The sequence below is a fragment of the Battus philenor genome, unplaced genomic scaffold, assembly GCF_028537555.1.
Source record: "Battus philenor isolate CCGP_79_NKW_IND1 unplaced genomic scaffold, ilBatPhil1.0.hap1 SCAF_7, whole genome shotgun sequence".
NCBI classification, from domain to species: domain Eukaryota; kingdom Metazoa; phylum Arthropoda; class Insecta; order Lepidoptera; family Papilionidae; genus Battus; species Battus philenor.
The window spans coordinates 10,482,614-10,500,183 of record NW_027181737.1 but is presented as its reverse complement, the minus strand read 5'-3'; the positions used below and the strand labels follow the sequence as shown (position 1 = coordinate 10,500,183).

Sequence of the window (17,570 nt, the reverse complement as noted above, 5' to 3'; positions counted from 1 at the left end):
TCCATGTCCATGCACGATCTTACTTGTATTAACTTCAATCTTTAAATTCCAAAAAAAAAAATATCAAAATCGACATTACATTACAGCACATTACATCACAGAATGTGTTGTGTGAACTGTTTATCAAAGGTAATGTCCTAAATAATCGTATTAGTTTAAATAAATACATTAAGAAAAGTATGTATATGAGCGAGACTCAAAAATTGCAAGATGAATAGTTATAGATTTAAAGGAGTTGTCGTTTCAGCCCATAGACACCTTACTGCGAGGCATACGCGTCCTCCAAAGATATACCATGGGGGGATTTACTATAATCGCCACGCTTGGCAGGGAGGTAGGCGATCGCATTATGGTACGTTGTTGCGCATAGGCCTCTGATACCCATCCTCTGGATACTTGTTTGTGGGCAGTGGCAATCCTATATAATTGAATAACAAAATGCAAGTTATATAAGATTGTACCCTGGAAATCGAAACCCCTAACCTACGATTACAAGTCTCAGTCTTAGACCGCAGGGGTCATTTGTAAAGAAAAAGCTCTAAAGCTTTTTAAACCTATTTCCTGTATTTCATTCTATGTTACATTTTTTTTGTTTAAGAATGTGAAAAGCCAATAACTTTAGCCAGTAGTTTGCAGGGATAGAGATTAAACAATAATTAAATTTAGTGTAGTTATCCGAATTTCGTAAACGCTTTTTTTTACTACATTACCATTACGTTATTTATTATTTCTGAAACTATTGATTTATGAAAAGGATGTACCATATATTAATTAACAGCAAATGACAACTATACACACACTCCTTCCAAGGTTTTACATCTATACCCAATCGCTCTATCTAAAACCTTTCAATAGACCTTAGTAGTTTTTATCTTAAACGACAATCTTTAAAAACAATGTGATATAGATTTTAATTCAAAATAAATTTCGTAGCTCTGCAATTGCGCAAATTGTTGAGGTATAAGACGGAGCGCCTCGTCAACCCAGCAATTTTCACTTTCATTTCGCCATTCCAATCAGGATAGTAATGCCTGTGCACTTCTATCTAGTGACCCAAATAGATGCCAATGGTACTGCCTCATTTAACGGAACTGTCCGATTTTATATAAAAATAATACAAAGAGGACCGAAAGTTTTATATAAATTGATGTCTTATAAATTTTTAAACTGGGAATTTACATTAAAATGGATATATCTAATAACGCCCTTTTATTGACGTCCTGCATGGCTAACTCTATTTTTAACTTAGCCGGATTTCATGTTTCTCTTTGCAAGAAGAACAAACAATCATTGTAACTGTAAATTAAATATAATAAAAAAATAATATCGTTTTCTTCTTTACATAGTTACAATCAATGCCGAGAGGCGTGATCCCTAAATATGAAGTTTTTTTTACTAAGATTAATTGTGTTATATAATATGTTCTCCAGGCTGCGTGTTTCTACCTTGAACACCGTAGAACAGCATAAGGTTTTATGTCCAGGAGAATTATCCCGACTAACTGATGTGATAATCACCTTTCAGAGTTTTTAAGTTACCGTCAGTCGTTTGAGGTTTTTACTGTATTTACTGATAATGTAAATTTAGTACTCGGCGCACGGTGATAGTAGAAATCTAAGTGTTAATTTTGAGGTTGCATAATATAGACTCTGATGCGGAAAACAATCCACGTAATCCGAAGCATTTTCATCTGGCACCACACCTCAAAAGCATCTATGCCATCTCGGTCGACTCTTCGGACCTCGTTTCTCGCCCGTAACTAAATATAAGGTATTCGGCCAGTTCAATTTTTGTTTCTCTCATGATGTGTTTTTTTTTGCAACTGCAATTGGCGATTTCGATCATGCCTATACAGCATTTTTTGACAAATTTTTGACCTTTTTGTGCGGTTGGTTGCAGTTGGTTTGATCAATTACCACTAGCTTTGACTTTAAGTTTTAGATCTTGAGGCAAAGTTCAAGGCTATACCGTTATCTTTATCTGAATCCTTTTAATTCGATGTAAAAGTTATGCCATTTCGCTTTCGTTGGCAGCCAGCAGTGCGCTGTCTACTGTATAGGGATTAGAGATCTTGAAGTCACTTATTATGACATCGCCATTCTAGCCCTAGCAAGTTTATATTAAGATGTATTCTTTAAAAGCTCTAAATAGAATAGGACACAACCCCGTCATAAACAATTATTAAAGTAGAAAGAGTAGTATGTGAAGTACATAATATGTAACGTAATAATAAAGCGAATATTTATCATTAGATGATTAAAAATTATCCACAAATTAGCATTATTCCATGCAATATCTTGCATTTATAATATCTTAATACTATGAATCTATGTGTATTCCCTTTAAAATAAATGTGTTAAAGTTTCATAATATACAAATTAAAACTAATTAACCTATACAACAATTAAAATAACGCTTTAATAGTTTGCACAATGAAGGTCGTGTTAAATCTCTCAGCATCATTTTCTTGAGAAGGGATAAGTGGATTATGAAAATATAATACCGTAATGAATGCCAGCCAAACCTAGAGTTCGCTTTTAATACTTCTTCTTTATCACTTCCTGACAAAACATTATTTTTTCTCTATTATTAATAACTACTGATGAATAACTCTACAATTTGCCAACCAAATGTGTCGTTCTTCATATATTAATTTTAAAATAAAAGTTGACTAATAAAAATGAATGTAACATTTGGCGAGAATTCTATGCTAGATTTCTTTTTTATATTATTCTTTAGGAGCCGCTTTTTCAAAATTTATAATGTTATACTTTGGCCATGTTATATATAAAAGATACCGTGGAGAAATTTGTCGTACAGAATAAAGCGATCGCTTTAGTTTTAAAGGTCGCCAATCTTTGCTATTTTGCTTCTTTATAGAATTGCTCCTGAACCTAGGCTTGCAAAGTATCAGACAGTGAAGGATATCGGGAGACTACGGCGAGGGCCGTGATACAACCTTTATAATTACGACTTAGTAAGCTTGACTGGTAGTACACCAAGATCATACGGCTAATACAGGAAATATTCGCTACACAAATAACTAAAATTGACGTTATCACGTAGAAGACAAAGACGTACTAAGCGGCGAAGCGTGTTCGATGGTCAGAGCGGACGCAGCGCCACCTGAGCCGAGCAGCATTGCCTAATGGCCTGTCGCGCCTCCGTCCGCTCGCTGATTGATCGACACACGGACTTGTACACACGGCCTTCTCACACCACGCTACTCGCAATAAATCAAATGCTCAAATATTTGCGATAGGTGATATCAGTTCGTGATTTTGAATATGTTATTCGAGAAGCAAAGATACACAACAGGTAAACCAACTTTTATACCATTACAAATGGTATAAAAGTTGTGATGATTATAAAATAATAATGAACTGACGAAAATGGCGACGTATAGGTGATTTCGTGGATGGCAAACGATATACTATGATCATTGCGCTGCATACTTCACGGTTATAGTTGTAAGCCCTGCTTCTAAGCAGGTTCAGGAGCGATCCTATAAAGAAGCAAAATAGCAAAGATTGGCGACCTTTAAAACTAAAGCGATCGCTTTATTCTGTACGACAAATTTCTCCACGGTATCTTTTATACATAACACGGCCATAATATAACATTATAAATTTTGAAAAAGCGGCTCCTAAAGAATAATATAACAAAGAAATCTAGCATAGAAATCTCGCCAAATGTTACATTCATTTTTATTAGTTAACTTTTATTTTAAAATTAATTTATTAATAACGACACATTTGGTTGACAAATTGTAGAGTAATTCATCAGCAGTTATTAATAATAGAGAAAAAATAATGTTTTGTCAAGAAGTGATAAAGAAGAAGTATTAAAAGCGAACCCTAGGTTAATCTATTAACAGTTAACAACAAGCTAAATCAACAGCTCTGTAGTTTTTTCTAGTCTCAGAGCTTTCTTCCAATTCATTATAAACAGATCACACTATTTACCATTGGCTGAGAGGATATTACGAAAAAGATCTTTTGCAAATTTTTATAACGACCATCATAAAACTGACTCTTCATTATATACGTAAATAAGTCATAAGTAGCAATTTTTTTTACTTTGTTACACAACAGGTAGAACGCCATTCATCACCGTGAAATAATCTCTCTGTACAACACCTCACGTCGAGTTCGTTAATTCCTCTTTAAAACCCCTTAAATGATGAACCAGAGTGCTTATAAAGGCAAATAAATTTGACTCTTTCCATACATTTCATTTCATTCTTAATAAAATACAATCAATTATTTAAATGATACCACAATATATTTAATTCAATGCAAATGAACAAATCATTTTAACGTTTAATATTGTGTATTATTTGTACTTCATTTTGATAATTAATCATTTTATTTGCATCTAAATTTAACTGTTGTCTAAATAAAATCTAATTTGCAGATTCCAGGGATTTGAGGCTGCAGGACGCATAGGACGCCTGGCTTAAGACATTTTCCATGGTAGCGAAGCTCGAAGGCTTTTGGAGGAGCCTTCTCTGCTTGGGCCACTATATACTTAAAGCTTCTACTTACATATACTTTAATTCTCAATCCTGTCTAAATTTCACCGGATTGGAGTTTAAAATTTGAAAGATTTGATCAATGATATAATTATTATTATGAAATTTTAACAGAACGAACAGCTGCCTGAACTTAATTATAACTTTTTGTACTTTTGTACTCTTACGAGTAGAATTCCGTACGAGAATGAACAGATTTTAAGGCTTGATTTTGTACAAGACTTTCGCTGTATATCACCATTATTATTCAAATTGTTAAAATTGATTTTCTCCGACAACTCCCAGACTGATGATACGGAAGATCGTAAGTACACGAAATATTTTAATTTAATGAGCTTTTAAATAGCTACTGAGTAGCTAAGACAAGTAGATAATAAAAATTATTACGCCTCCTTCCATCTTAAATTACGTTATTTATAAAAGGTTAAACAATAACTTCATAAATAACAATTTCATACATACTTCTAAAATTAATCTATAGATAATTTCCACAGAATGTTTAAATTATCGTAAATTTAAATTTCCATAATGTAGATATAGTATCCACAGATCATGATAAACTTTAATTAAATAATGCATATAACATACAAGCAAAAATATGCAATATCAGAAATGAGAAATTCTGGAAGCACGTATTATTAAAAGAAATATATGGTATGATGGCTTGTTTTCCAACGTATATTTAATTAGAATTGGCAACATTTCATTACAGATTCCAGTAGAATATATTCTGCCGTAATATACAAAAAGTAGATTAAATTAGTATTGTGTATAAAAATGAGGAATACGAGACCATTTTGGTTTAAAACGGTAAAAGAAACTAAATTAAAAATAAAGTTAAATAGTTGATATCGTTAATCGTTAAGACATATAATTATTCCTCTTTTAAATAATGTTCGGTGTGCTGAGCGCAGGACGTCTACCGACAATGTGGACAGATTACCTAGTTAAGTTCGTCGGAAAACGTTGGATGCAGGCCGTTTCCTACCCTATTGACAATTTACGAAAGAGGCTTATCCAGTACTGAACATTCAACACCTTAAGTGATGATGATAATAATAATTGGCCCACTTAAATTTACTCTTAAAAATAAACTAAAAATATCAAAAACCTTTTAAAATTACGACAAAGTCGCGTTATCGCAATAAAGAATTAACCCTTTTTAAAGTTTTTATACCTTTATCAGTCATCCTGTATATTACCAAAGCCTGTATAACACCACACATAATAAAAGACAGAAAAATTAATTTATTCAACATTGGAAGTTTTAACAAAACTCATATTGAACGACCATTTATTTTTTACACCTATTTTGTTTATGAGTCTACTTCGCAAGATGTTATAGTTGTGGAGCAGAAACAGGATAAGTTCTAGAACAACACAGCTTATAAGACAAGGCATCTCGTCACTTCCTTGTATTAAAATTGTCTAGTGCCCTGCTATGTAAAATATTAAAAAGAAAGAGGTTGTCGGAAAAAATGTTTATATTCAACTTTAGATCTTTAATCTTACCGCGTGCCGACACGTTTTGGTATTGAAATGAGTTTATAACCGACACGGCTTATCAAATATTTATCAAAATAAAAGCACATAAAGTAAATTTATTAGCTGCTCGATAATTTTTGTAAACATAGTATTATCAAGTTTATTTGTTCGGAAGTTAAAAGCATCTGAGTGCATACTAGCGATTTCAAATGTTTCATCATCAGAATTATTATTTCAACCGTACAACGTGCACTGCTAGATAAAGGCCTCCCTCTTATATTATCGAAAGAACCGGTTGGAAACATTCTGCGTCTTCCGATTACCTTCATAAGTAGTCTACCCTGGTCACAGATGACCATCTATACTGCGTCAAATGTGATCACCTCTCGAACTTCCCATTCCTGATTCGATATGTTTAACTGATTAAACTCAGGAGGTCAAAAAGACATATACTAGTTCGTTTAGATGAAAAGGTCAACTCTACAGAATTTGAATTGAATATGTTACATATGCTATTATAACCCTTGTTAGATATCAAAGGAATCGCTCATTTTGATGTTTGTTTTTTTTATTTTGATAAAAAAACAATATTGAATTATCTTTTTTGGCTATATTACTAAATTATTAATTATATAGTACAAATAAAAAAGTTGAAATGCACACAAAGAAGTCAAGGATATAATTATTTGCCGAAAGTTCCGTAATCTTACGCCATACGTTTATTGAAATAAAATGGAGGAATGCGGAGAGAAAATTTATTCGAAACGTATGTACTTCTACGTAACTGCATACTTCAGATGCTTTAGCCGTCTCTATATAGTTGTCCCCGACTAGAGGTAACATTCATTTACAAGTAACATTACACATTTCTCAGACCAGTCACCACAATTTATCATGATGTAATTTACCAATTCGTAGAAATAATACATATATTGGTATGAATACCAAGTGCTTGTGGATCGGTAATGGTTTTTAATTTTGTATTGTTAAGGGGCACACCTAGTGTGAAATTTTCAAAATATCGATTTTTTTTATATTTCATATTTCGATAGGTTATACCTTTAAAAATAACATACTAAAATTTTGAATCGATATCTTAAATAGTTTTTGAGTTACAGCCGTTTAAAAGAGTAGCCGCTCAGCAGTTAGGTAGTTGCATTGGCTACGGGACATTCCTGAGCTATAGTTCGGAGTCTACCGTCTTTTCCAACCTTTGCAAACAGGATTCCAGTTTCTATTGTGAGCCTCCAAGTATAAAAAAATATTTAAATATAATTATTTCGGTATATTTTTCGTTTACTGCAACGTCACGTATTTTCGGAGCCAGATACATTTAGTTTTATTCTGACCGTTGTATCGAGTAGTTTGTAAGCGCATTTTATTTAATTTAAAATGAGTAAACAATAAAAATAAAAAATTAAAAGGGAACTCACGATGTTCCCAGATACCGATCAAAAACAAAAAAACGAAATTTTACTGGAAACCAACATACATTCGAGCAATCTACGGCATACAAGTACGTCCGCAGAGAAACTATTGCATAATAATGATGAGAATATTGTGATTGACCCATCCCATGGATAATGTATTCTACAGTTTGTCTCAGTTTTTAGTGATATCAGCAGTTTAGTGATGTGCAAAACTTGTCACAAGGAAATTACTTTTAATCAAGCAAGTCCAAGAGGCCTGGGGTTTAAAATAGCTGTCATTTGTGAATGTGGTAATTCGTACATTAATTCTGGACCAATGATAGATAATGCATTTAAAATAAATAGACGTCTTGTTGCTGTGATGCGTCTATTGGGCGTCGGAATAAATGGGATCAATCTTTTTTGCGGACTAATGGATCTAGCAAGATCATCGCCAACGGGCTTCTTCAAAAGAGGGTCGATCATCTCGAAGAAAAGCTTCTTCAGCTTAACAAGACCTTATTGAGGAAGAGGAAGGTGAATTATATGGGCCTGGAATAGCAGATTAGCTGTAAGTATGACTTTAATCCATTTATAACTGTGAAAACGATCATTTTATCTTTAAACGAGTTTTTCTCGAAACAGCATTTTTCGAATTTGCTGGAGTGATTACTCGGACACAAATGATCCGATCGCTATCAAATTTTTTTCACATCTTCTCTATATAGTTCTCCATACGATGACCCTCCAGTTTTTTGATCTGATCAAAAATCTGATTTTGGTAGGCCAAAAACGACCAAAATTTTGGGTAAAATTTAACTTTTTTTTTCAACATGCCGCCATTTTGTCAATTTTTGATTTTTTGGTTCGCCCGAGGGTCATCGTACAGACAATATGTTTTTGTTTAACGAGAATTTTTTTTTAGGTTTTATCAACGGAGAAGGCTGCAATCACTCCAGCAGTGGAGGACCTTTTTGTTTTTGTCGCCGCCGGAGATCGCGTGTTATTTTAAAAATATTTAATATATTATTCCAAAAATTTTACTGTGTATTCTCAAAACATGTATAAACATACTGTCAAAATTTTAAAACGATTGATTAACTAGTTTTTTTTTATTAATTCCCAAAAATCGCCTTTTTTTTTGGCTGTCACACTAGGTGTGCCCCTTAATGCGTTGTATTTAATTTAGTTTATTTCTATATTAATTGTAATTTATAAAATCAAATCAATTAGTTCTTTCTTAACACTAACCTAATACCAGAACTAACAAGACTTGCAGGTAAAAATCGCAGTAAAAAGATTGATTTTAACAAACATTTTTTAGAACTTAGAACTAGTGTAAAATACAGATCATATTCGTTTCTCATAGTATTTGCAAAGAGAACTGAATATTAGCAGAGGCTTTGAATAGTCAAAATTCATTAATCATGTTACTACACTAGTTGTAACTTATAAATGTAGATATTTATCTCTTTTGGTGATTCCCATCAATACTCTACGTCACCATCATAATCATCATAACAGCCATAGAACTCTAAAGTTTGCCACCTTGACCGGTCTTATGCTGCCCGTATCCAGCGACTTCCCGGGAACTTAAGTATGTTGTCGGTCCACCTAGGGGGGCTCTACCTACGGCGCGTCTACCTACTCGTGGTCACCACTCGAAACCCTCTTGGCCTCAACGGCCATCGAGTGATGTGCTCCACCCACTGCCACTCTATAAGTATATAACTCGAAAACCCAACTTCTCTTATTAAATCAGCTACTTTAACTTTTCAATAACAATAAATTATTGGTCTTCGACGACCACGAAACCTTTTTGAAATTAAAGTAATGTACACATTACTTTTCAGCTGTGCAAAAATTTTAACAATACCCCCATATTATGACTCTAAGGTCCAAACCTCTGAGTTTAATGTAGTTAAGCTTTTACGTACACAGTACGTGATTTGAAGATGACGCACAGCATATTTAATTGATTTATCTATACAATACATAAAAAATATGAGTGGAGTCAGCAGGATTTTTTGCTATGGATAGTAATTGCGACTAGACGAGTCACAATGTACCTGTCCTTCATGGCAAGAAAAATCCTGCAAAATAATAAACCAGAATTATTCCTGTGGAAATGATCAATTTTCTCAACAGTTTCCTCATCGTCTCGAATCTTTTCAAAAGCACAATACATTTAGTCAATTCAGCGCACTGAAGTCGAGCCATGATAATAGAGCTTATTGGCGAGGAGGGACTGTCATTGCAAACACAAGCCATTAGCGTATTGTGTGCCTCCTTTCAACGGTACCCCATATTTTCTCGAGTTTTTTTGGTAAATTTCTCTCATAACCTACGCGAAATATCGCGAGACTAAAATAACAACAATGGATACTTATACTTTTTACTAACAAAAGGCTCTTTTTCGTCTTTACTTCACAAAATGAACTATAAAGAGAGATGATATGAGAGAATTCCTCCTAGTAACAATGCTACAAATAATCTACAAAATGTCAAAACTAATTCACTTCAACCAACTCAACCAACTCAACCAATCTATACTATGTAGGGAGGCAATTTAATCATTCAATGATTTTCGCAGTAATAAAATGATAGATATAATACTTTAAAGTTCAGTACGACTGGCGGCGGAAGTATTTTCATAATAAATATATCAATTACCTCATTAAGGAAAAGGTAAAACATTCCTCGATTTAAAAACACCGTGTGATAACATCACACAAATGATTGCTGCTTTCAAACATAATAAATATATAAAATCATAATCTACGTTCCATAATCTTCCCAACTCTACAGAAAAAAAGAAAATTTATCTCCGCGTCTTCGTTTTGGTTAGCAGTGATATGCATTTCAATTGAAGGCCACTCTATTAAATTTTACCATATCCCAAAATGTTTCTTCTATTTGCTAGACGTGCTAACCTCATTCAGCTTTTATCTTTTACATCACATATATGATGTAAGTGTCGTGTTTCTGGTGAGGTCAATCAAAAGTCGCCTAGAAGTTATCTTCCATAACCCACGAACAACTCATTAATTTAAAATTCTCTTGGGTAATGGAGTAAAATCAGCGCCCGCAATACAAACCCTAATAAACGAACATCTTTATATTATTTTTTATTTCGCTGGACAAAACGTCTAGTTAATGAATAAACCAGTTCGTAAAGTCCTTTACAACGAACGATTGAACAGTAGCCACAACCTTGCGACCGTATCGCGTGCGAAAGACGGCGACAGCCAAGCGAATCCGACCATTCAGTACTGAACAAAGCAGCCCTGATCTAATCAACGCAACAATACACCGGATTCACAATTTAGATGCGAAACAAACCGCGCTCCACTCGTGCCAACGCGCCCGATATTTTAAATTACGGACAATATTACACGGCGCGGAAACAAACGAGTCCATTGTAGGCCGGGTGCACCCGACAGCTGGTTTAGATAACGTGTGACCTCTCCCGGAATGAACCACGCTTTGAACAATTAAAACGACAATCTCGGCCACTAGTACCACTTGGCAGGAGATTTTGCAATCACCGCTTAATTACTTTTTTCATAAACGACACTACAGCCGACTATAACCGAATAATATCAACTTATCAAGAATCTACCATTTATATGAATAATTCATACGCTTACAGAAGAAAAGGTATTCCCGAGAAGCGACTTTTTATTAAAAGTCGTGTTTAGTTTGCCGGCGACGTACAAGCTTATATAAAGCAACACCTGCGCCGTGAAACATGCAAATTGTGACACTTATCCAGGACGACCAAAAAGCATCACAAAATTGCTTGTTACTGGAGCAAGAGACATTACGCGGATAATTTGCCACTGATGGCTTAATCACAGGCTCATGGGATAGACAATTGACCCTCTTTCCGCCCTGAAATATTATCAGGGAAACGATACAGTTTCGCCGAGGCGGAAAGCTATACGCAGCGGTGCACGATGAACAAAGCTAAAATAAATTTTTGTAGGTGTATTTGTTTCGAGGTTAACATTATGTTGCTTTTTACTTCATGATTTTTTTTTTTAATTTTAGTTTCCTTTTCCTGTTTTGCACACAAGAAAGTTACAAACGTGAATTATAGCCATGAGCTATAATTCACGTTTGTATATATATTGTATATAGCTTTCAGTAACAATATAAACTTAGTGTAATGTATCCAAATTAAAAAGTGCTAAAATTAATTTAAAGACCAGTCTTTCAAATTATTATAGCAGACTGATTTTTTATGAGAATCCGTATCAAGTAGATAATATCACCAAATATCTTAAACCTTATCGTAAGTCGAAAGTATGAGTTACTAGGACCCATTTTGAGTACTACAAAAAATAGGGAAGTCTAGTCAAGAATAATATTTTTTTCATTTAGTTCAGAAAAACTTTAGATAGGGTACAATATTTTTGATCACTGGAAAGGTAAATGGACGGCTACCACAAGGCCGCAGCCCCATGCGCTGATTCGACCAGGCTTGATACCACAGTAGCTAAAGCAGTTCACACTGCCATCGACGAGCAAAGACGGTGTCACACATTGTACGACATACTTTCCAAAAAGTGGTCACGGTCCTCAATAGTGAGGGATAGGACACAAGGAGGAGAAGGAGGAAGAAGAATATTTACGGATCATATGTTAATCTATGTACATAGACCGAACCTCAAAAGTTTTTCATAATAGCCAACTAACCAAACTTTATCTAACAGAGTTGTCTAGTCTAAGTTTGCTGACGGTGGTAAGTTTAATGTCTGCGGCAAAAATTAAACGCCCTGAAACGCCAATGTATCTACTAAATGCAGTAATTGTGACATTTAAATTGTGTGACATTTGTGCGCCGCGCGTACCGAGTGCACCGTAAGAGAATGGTGGTGGTTTTAATATATCAGAAGAAAAAAAAGTCTTTTGGCCAATAGTGGGTTGAAATGGTAAGCCATCAACGAAGTGAGACTTGGATTGTAAAACATCATTGGATGTTTCTTTAATACCATTCAATACCATTGTCTGGATGAATTGGTTTTAACTAATCTGAAATGCTTTGAGGGTATGCACACGATACTAAAATATATGTTGAAACTATTATTTTAAATATAATTAAAATGTCCTGCCCACTGTTAATCCAAAATAAATATAAATAAACACGCATCAAACATACAAAGATATTAATTTAAATATGGGGATTAAAAGCATCTTTAAAATGTAATGAAATATAAAAATAATTTCCTTCAAAAAGTCTAGAAACAGACGAGTGTTTTTTATTTATTTATTTCGATGGCTTTGAAGTTTGATCTTTTGATAAAATGTCATTCACAAAACACGCTAAGTTAATGGTTTTCTGTTGTCTTCCTTATTTAACGTCCATGGAATTAGAATTTCAAATTTTCCTAAATACCCTTTGGAATAACGTCGATTTTATAGGTTTAATTATAATAAAATATGGTAAAAGGATGTATGCTTTATCAATATCGATTCTAAACATTAAATTAAAAAATATTTATGCGTAGTTATTTCTAGAGAAGTGTCCACAAATACAAATAGGCTATATACAGCACAGCTGAGCAGTGGTAGCCCAGCAGTAGAATAAGCTATCGAAGGTCAAGGGATCGATTGACGGGGTACTACCTTATATAATTCACACTCGCATTTATCATATAGAATTTCCAGTGCTCACAATCAAGTTTCTATGATAGGCAGCAACGACCTCTGCGTACCATAATACCAGACCGCGTTCGCTGACCCGCTTGCCGAGCGTACCGATTATGGTTTTTTACCCCATAGATATCTTTGAAGGAAGCCTATGCCTTGCAGTAGCCGTCTATGGGCTGATACGACAATGTACAGCTATTATGCATAACAATAGCATGACTGTTTAACCAACTCCAATAGAATAAATATTATTGACACAAAAAATAACCTTAATATTAGCTGTTCGGTAGTCGATATATGCAATACTAAAATACTGCAAAAGGATATAAAATAGACAACCTTCTGCAAGTGAACAATTACGAGATTACAAATAAAGCGTAACGCAATTTAATAACAAGTTTATTGATTTTATTTATAAAGTGGTGAATGTGTAGCACATTTGCTGTCTTTTAATATATGGTACACCCTATCCAAATATAAATGATGTTAGAAACAATACATAACGTAATGATGTAAAAAAGCGTTTTCAAAATTCGAATAACTACACATTAAAATTAATTATTGTTTACTATCCATACTTGCAGATTTTAAGGTATTAGCCTGTTGCATTCCAATAGAGTTTCAGAGTGATCAATTTATACAGGATGATTGGAAGTAGGTGTAAAAGCTTAAAGCCTTTTGCCGACAAATTAGCTATAGATTAACCCTTATTTTTACAACTATAACTAACCAGCCTGCATACTTTTGATACGTTTAGCAACGATTAAAAATTTGGAGGTAAGTTTACTAATAAATTAAGTTTTTAAAAAATTATGGTATCACAAATATCTGATTAAAATTAATTATTGTTTACTATCTGTGCCTGCAAACATTGAACTGAGTTAAAATAAATCATCGGCATACCATTCCAATAGAAAGAAATAATTGTTATGGATGTTAATGGATATTATAGGTATTATAGGTATTATAAATGTAATATTCTGCGTTATGATGTGTCAACGTCTTCAAAGTTATTTGGTTAATAATTATCAAAAAGCGAAAGTTTTTGCCTCAATGTTGTCAAGTAACTAATTAATTTACTGTCAACTAATTGCTCTGTTGAGTGAAACTCCTGAAGTGTAAAATTCTATGACAATGAACATTAAATAACAAAATTCAATATTTCTCTTCAGTACTGGATTAATAACAAACTTCGAACACTTTCCTAATTAATTAATTTAGTCAAAAGAACACGAATAGAGGAGCTATACAAATATAAAATAATTTATTTTCTTATACATAACACGTTTTTTTTAGTTACATTCAATTGACAGTTCAGAAAAAATGATGTAAAAATATTAAAGTAATTTTATATAATCTACTCGAATCCCTGATGTACACAATTTGTTTGTATAACATATACAAAATATCTCTCTAAAAAAAGCTAGTTAAAAACATTTGTAGTGAAATGTGTAGTCTATGATAACTTAGTCGCTGTTTTATGACCGAAGGTCGTGGCCAAACACATCAGTCTACGTACGAGGGTGAATCAAAAAATTCTTGGAATCAATATTAAAAAATGCAAAGATTTAAATAATAATATTTTATTTTTCTACATAATCTTCCTGCAATGCAATGCATTTAGAATAACGCGTTTCTAACTTCCTTATTCCTTGTGAAAAAAAATTATTTTCTTGACTCTCGAAAAAGTCCTCTACGGCAGCTATAACCGCGTCATTATCGTGAAATTTTGTTCCACGAATTTCCTCTTTTAATTTTAGAAATAAGTGAAAATCACTTGGGGCTAAGTCCGGAAAATATGGTGGGTGGGCAAGGAGATTGAAGCCAGCACAGCGGATTGCGTTGAGCGCAACTTCCGATCGATGAGCAGGAGCGTTATCTTGAAGGAACAACACGCCCAACGACAGTTTTCCAGGACGTTTTTCTTTAATCGCTTCATGCACTTTCGGGATTAAATTTGCATAATAGGGTCCAGTAATCGTCTGGCCTTTTGACATGTAGTCAATAAAAAGGATTCCTTCACTATCCCAGAACACAGAGGCCATAACTTTGCCAGCGGTAGGAGCAACTCGAAATTTCTTAATGGATGAAGAGGATGGTCGTTTCCAAGATATGCTTTGTCTTTTAGTTTCAGAATCAAAATGGTCGACCAACGTTTCATCCATGGTGACAAGACGACGGCAAAAATTATCCGAATCACGCTGGAACATTTCGAGATTACGCTTGGAAATTTCCAAACGTCGCTTTTTGTTTTCGTCGGTTAACATTCGTGGCACCCATCTTGCAGACACTTTTTTGAACCCCAGTAAATCAATTAAAATGGATTGAACGCTACCAAAAGATATCTTTAGGATCTCAGCTATATGTTTATAGTCATTCTTCTGTCTTCCAAAACCAGATTCTCAACCTTTTTGACATTTTCTTCTGTAACGGAGGTTGAAGGCCGCCCAGAACGCGGGTCATCTTTACAGCTTGATCTACCTCTTTTAAATTCAGCCACCCAGTACGCAACCATAGAATAGGGTACAGCATCACCTCCTAATGTCTGCTGAATGTCGAAAAAAATTTCCTTCGTAGACATTTTTTTCAAACTGAGATATTTTATCACCGCACGTAACTCACTTTTATCCATAATTTTGACTTTTTAGCAACTCGTTGCACAAAAAAATTTATTACATGCGAACGAACTGACAAAAACAAGTGACAGTCTGCATAAATATAGTGTGATAGACACTCTTTAATTTGAATATCGAACTTGATCCAAAAAGGTTTCATATATATGCACTTCTAAGAACTTTTTGATTCACCCTCGTAAGTAAGAATGTAATTTATTACATATAATTTCGAAACATTTCAAATTATCGGATCTGAACTAGGTGTTCAGATGTTCAAAGAATAAAAGCGTGAATTATGATGAGACGGGCCTTTGTTATAAAATTAGTAAATTGCCCACAGGGCAGACGTAGTACTGTATTATAATACACTCCCGTGTAATGTCTCTGAACTATCAGGTAAAAAATTAAAGAATTTATTGAAGAAAAAATTGTTAAAAATTCGTAGAATAAAGCAGGGTTTAACTATCTTTATTGAGTCATGCCTCACCTAAGCCATTCTGCAACTCTTACGTGTCCTTGTGTATTATACAAATTTATATTAAATTTTGCTTTAATTGGGTATTTTGGTTAAACTCATGTCGAGTCCATTTTCGAATTGTCCCCATATGGAGGCCTGTAAAGGATTGATAATTGACAATAGAACTAGGGAATGAATTTGTGTTGTAGACTTTTCTTATTCTCAAACCAGGGCACGTTTGGAACCCTAGTAAGTTGAATGATGCCGTTATACAATTCAATCTGATTCTAGTTTTCATATAATTATGGTGTTTTGACACTCTTCTCTAGTTGTCATTGTTAATGATCCTCAGTGAATAATATATGAATAAATGCTTTATAATTATAGAAAATAGTTTATGTATAATTATTGCTATATGAACTTCTCTAATGCAGATTTCTGTATTTGAAGGACTTCCGTCTGTCTGTGAGAGAGAGTTAGGTAAAAATAGCCTAGGAATATCGCCTTCTTAGTGGACTACGAAGAGAGTCGCCATGTGTTCCGCCAGGTTTTTCAAGCCAATTATTCAGAGTGCAATACATAGAAATATGATCTAGTTATATCAAAATAGTATAAAATAAAAATTTTACATAGATAATGAGATGAGGTGTTTACAAATAAGAAGTAAAAGAAAGACATGATTAAAATAGTAACAAAGGATGAGATAAAATGTAGTAATTTAAAAAAACACAGAAACATATGATACCTTAGGAATGAAGGTGAGGATCATTGGAGATGTCTGAAAGAAATGTAAAAAAGTTAGAATTTGTAAAGCAAGAAAGATGAAGAATAGAAGAAATTGTGAAGCATGGAAGGAGATTGTAAAATAATTATTCCGCATAGTCCATATTCCGAGCATTCAAGAGGTCCCCAAAAACGGAACCATAAAAAACGCAGCTACTGTAAAAGTTGAACATAGTGCTACAGGTGTCCGGAAATAATCTGACACCGTGGCCATCCAGCGCACATGAAGCGGTATCCAGTTAGCGCGTGGACAATTCTTTTAAAATATCCGATCTGGAATGTCTTGGGTGTCCACAATTATTGTTTTACCAAGAAATCCGTCTCTTTTCCCTGGAAAGCTAATGCGAGGTTACTATCGCAAGAATTGAGAACGGCGTAAGAAAAATCAAAATTTCGTCTATCATTGTTTGGTCGATAGACAAGTTCGAAGTGACACTTTGACGTGTGTTTATAAAATATGACTTATTTTATTATCATTATTGCAACCAATGAATGTAATTATTTAAATAAATAACTAAGCCCCATCGGTCATTGCCTGTCGTCTAAATGTTTCTCGACTAAAAGCTTCCGATTTTTCATCGTTTGGAAAACACATAATTATAAATTTATAACACAAAAAACCGTTTAAATAA

At 33.8% G+C, this 17,570-nt stretch overlaps 1 protein-coding gene across 5 annotated transcripts in view; it reads right to left on the bottom strand.

The window, feature by feature from the left end:
- The window catches only part of sfl (N-deacetylase and N-sulfotransferase sfl), a 139,628-nt gene that overhangs the window by 118,638 nt on the left and 3,420 nt on the right, over window positions 1-17,570 (bottom strand). Inside the window, exon 1 of one of the 5 annotated variants that reach the window (XM_068774117.1) lies at window positions 16,901-16,925. The exons of the other annotated variants lie outside the window; for them this stretch is intronic. The gene's annotated coding sequence lies outside the window, so the exon portion shown is untranslated. Of the gene's footprint in view, window positions 1-16,900; window positions 16,926-17,570 lie in introns of those variants that run through there. 5 annotated transcript variants of the gene reach the window in all.